The sequence below is a fragment of the Nicotiana attenuata genome, unplaced genomic scaffold (assembly GCF_001879085.1).
Source record: "Nicotiana attenuata strain UT unplaced genomic scaffold, NIATTr2, whole genome shotgun sequence".
Taxonomy (NCBI): domain Eukaryota; kingdom Viridiplantae; phylum Streptophyta; class Magnoliopsida; order Solanales; family Solanaceae; genus Nicotiana; species Nicotiana attenuata.
This window is the reverse complement of record NW_017676002.1, coordinates 1-4,463: the sequence shown is the minus strand read 5'-3', so window position 1 is coordinate 4,463 and position 4,463 is coordinate 1.

The window sequence follows — 4,463 nt, the reverse complement described above, 5'->3', positions numbered from 1 at the left end:
GGTGGGTGGTGCAGAAAAAACGAAAAAACAGAAATTTGAAATTTTAAAAAAAAAAATTAAGGCTAAAAAAAAAAATTGCGGTATGGGGTGGGGGTGGGGGTGCGGTGGGGTGGAGGGGTGAGGGTAGGGAAGGTTGAGAAGAAGTTTTGAAAAATGTTTTCCCTTTCATAAGGAAAATGTTTTCCAAAATATTTAAGCCAACCAAACATAGGAAAATTGGAAAACATTTTCCAGAAAATATTTTCCTTCGTACCAAACACACTCAAAGTAAAAAATGACTTAGGAGAGAAGTATTTTTGACCTGGGTAACAAAAATAGGGTCGGATCTTGTTAATGGGTCGAAATTAATCCCAGGTTTAATTTTTAGGACAAGAATGCCACGTGGCCCTGTAAAACATAGCCACGTCAACAAATGAAAGGTCCACCAATTATGCCGTTTGACGTGGAGGTATTTTTGTTAATAGAATTAATGTCGTGTGTTTTTCCGGACGGATAAATGGATGAAAGATATTTGTAAACTATTTATAAAATAATAAGGGTAGTTTAGGCTCTTTTCCGAAAGTAAAATATAAAAGTGGAGAAGTAAATTTGCTCCCACTAAATTTACCACCAGTAGTTACATCATGCATGGATGCTATCGTAAATGACACAAGTATTTAACAACTTTTTTTTTCTAGTTTCGTTTCTTTGAAATTATTTGGCTGCATGTATCAGACAAAAGTTAGATGATCTTTTTATTCTTCTTTTTCTCAAACTATAATAAAGGATGCAAAATTGATGTAATTGCTTTGATGATCAAGTCCATGAAATTCTGAGATCATTTGATTAGTTGGTTAAAGAAAAATAAAATATTATTTGCTGATGTAAAGTTGAGAGATTGTTTCTAATTGAGGGGCATTTCCACGAAGAACATTTTTAGGCTATTATATTTAGATTTTGTTCTCCCTTAGACTGAGCTAATTTTGTTTTCTGAAAAAAATGATCCATTATTTTTAAAAGAAAATTTAGCTCGCTAAACTAATGAGAGCATAATTTAAAAGTGGCTCAAAAAAGGTGCAAGTAGTTCCATGAAAAAGTATAAATGCAAGCCATAAGAAAGCAATAGCAATGTAAAAATGACGCCAAGTTGGCAAGCCGCCTTTTTATTTTATTTTATTTTGGTCGAAAGGAAATTTTTTATTTCAACCAGTTTGTTAATGTACCATGCCTGCTCTTTTTGACTCAAGTAGTAGGTCACAAAAATAATCAAAAATAAAATAATTTAGCCAATCTACTGCCTATCATTTTACAGAACTCAACAACTTCATTGAACTACAGTTCTGTCCCTTTCCTAGCTTGACACTAACTACAAATTAGGATAACTATTTAGGCTATTCAATATAGGTCCCTATTTACATTGTTTTTGACCTACTATGTGCACTTGAATCACGATTTCCTTGATTCTGTCCAAGGGCTCCTTTTTTTGGTTTTGTAATCATTTGATGTTCCTCTCCAACTAGATATGATCGATATACCACAGCTGCAAATACAACTCCTAGGATTGCATACTTTGGATTCATGATGTTGACCTTGGCCGACAACCAAGCTATCTCTGAGTCCCAGCTAGTGATATTCCTATGGATGAACATTCCTATGGATTTTCATCCATACAAGCATTTTTTGCCACATGCATGTAGAGTTAATGGCATTCAAAAAATAGATAGGCATGAGTTTCTTTTGTATCCATGTCACATAATACACATGATTTAGGCACCATCCGGAATATAAACTAATGTTTAGGTATAATTCCTTTCTGTTTAACAAAAAAAATGGAATTTTGACTAAAGCTATAATTTAGAAGAACACGGGTTACTGATAATCGCAAGAATGTATAAAAGAAAGTAATTTGAATAGCCAGAATATAACTGAATAAAGCAAGTAAACCAAAGTATATTCAGATGATTTTTCGTGTCCCTACAACTGTTCAGTCCTCTCCTTTTTATAGCTATTTCGGATGTAAGTGTCTTGTTTTGGTCATAATAAGGTTATTATAGGCAATAAATGACATTGAATGCTACATTACTTAATCATTACATTTAAGACAGATTCTCTAACGTTGTCACGACCCAATTTCCATCCCGGTCGTAATGGCGCCTCTCGTGAAGACAAGGCCAGCCAACTAACCCAAATCCTTTCACTTTAACAACTATTAAGCATAAATGAATAGATAAATACAGCTTAACGACAATAATAACCAGTATTTACAACCCAACACAACCCGACCGGGGTGTCACAAGTCACGAGCATCTAAAGAAACCTTAACACAACTACAGGCCAATAAATATATACAAGTAAAATTTCTGGAAAGTAAAAGACAACATCCGGTGCCGCAAACGCTAGCAGTCACCTTGCTTAGCTACAATAACAATACCTTCAATCCGCTAATAACCCGCTACCGGGTGAACGATACCTGCAACTGCACGCGAGGTGCAGGGAGTAAAGTGAGTACTTCCAACTCAGTGAGTAATAGAAGTAAATAATAACTGAGCAGCAAGAAATCACGCAAAGCAACCAACGGGTTGTACAAAAGCCGGGTACAATTTCCGAGAAAACAGTGACATCAGAGAACTCTTTAGGAATGTTTCGGCTCAGTTCAAATCTCTTTTGAAAATGGTCCTTTCAATAATTACAAAAGCTGTTCAAAATAGTTAGTGTTGATTAGCACAGAAAATCCGCCCCTCGGGCACAAATACCACAGCATAGCAGGTAAAAATGCAAATAAGTATGCAAGATGAGCACATAAAAGTTCGCCCCTCGGGCATGATTTTCATTACTAGTCAGTCATTGTTACCTGACCGATCATCCATTGTTACCTGACCAAAATGCGTATTACAGTGCCATTGTTACCACTGGTCAGTCATTCTTACCTGACTGGTCAGTCATTGTTACCTGACCAAAACGCGTATGACAGTGTCATTGTTACCACTGTCTAAAATTTAACCGCTCTAGATGGGTACCCGCGCTCACTGTGGGTGTGCAGACTCCGGAGGGGCTCCTACAGCCCAAGCGCTATATCATCATAAGGCCTGAAAGCCTGTACATATCAACATGAGGCCTGAAAGCCTTCTCACAGCACACTCGAGGCCTGAAAGCCTCCTCACAATACACTCGAGGCCTGAAAGCCTCCTCACACCATAAGCCTCATCATATCCTCACATATGGCCCTCGGCCTCAATCAGTCCAAAAATAATCATAAGCCCCTCGGGCATCAGTAAAGAAACAATAATGCTCAGCTCAAACAGTAGTTCAAATATCAGTTAAAACTCGAGGTTGAGTAAAAATATAGCTGAGTTCATGAAACAGTGTAATGACAATGGACTGAGTTCAAATAATATTTCAAATAGTCAGGAAAACAGTGATGATAGCTCATAGGGAGTTCAAACAGTCGGCAATAAGCCCCAAATATGGCAATAAGCCCAAGTCATAGCGAAATACGCGGTAAAATCAACAACCGGGACGGACCAAGTCACAATCCCCAACGGTGTTCTACCCCACGCTCTCTATCTGGCGTGCAAGTCACCTCAATATAGCACTATGGGTGCAAATCCGGGGTTTCAAACCCTCAGGATATCATTTACAATCATTACTCACCTCGAACCGGTGAAATCTCAAACCCGCGACGCCTTTGCCCCTCAAATCGTCCTCCACGCGCTCCGAATCTAACCAAAATCAGAGCGAATATATCACAATATGCTAAGGAAACATAACCCAATCGAAAAGACTCGAAAAACATCGAAAATCACGAAGTTGGCAAAACCCGAGCCCCGGGCCCACCTCTCGAAAAATTACAAAATTCACATCACAGGATTCCTTATCTCCTCACGAGTTCATACATACTAAGAACATCAAAATCCATCCACAATTGACCCTTCAAATCCTAATTTAAAAATTTGAAAATTCCAAGCCTTATTCCTCCATTTTAGCAAAAATTCAATGATTTCCTAGATGGATTTCACAATAAAAACGAGTTTTGAGTCCAAGAAACTTACCTCCAAACGTTCCCCCTTGAATCCCTCGTTAATCTCCTTCAAGAATCTCCAAAAATGAGCAATTATGGTGTAAAATGACCCCAAAATCGCGACTGACGTGTTTTAAAACATTCTGCCCAGGTATTTACTCTTCGCGATCGCGGAGAACAATTTTTCCAGCCCAAAATTTACTCTTCGCGATCGCGGACAATGCTTCGCGATCGCGATGAACAGTTCCAAGCTTTTCCGGATAGCCTCCAGTATAGTGGTCATAACTTTTTGCACACAACTCCAAATTACGAATGGTTTGATGTTCTGAAAACTAGACACATAGGGCTATAATTTCATATGTTTCTCATTTCGTGACGCCTTATACATTGCGAGATATAACCTTCCAAAGTCATCCCTGTGTATTAGAGACCTTCCCGGGCAGCCTATAGTGTAACCACCATAACT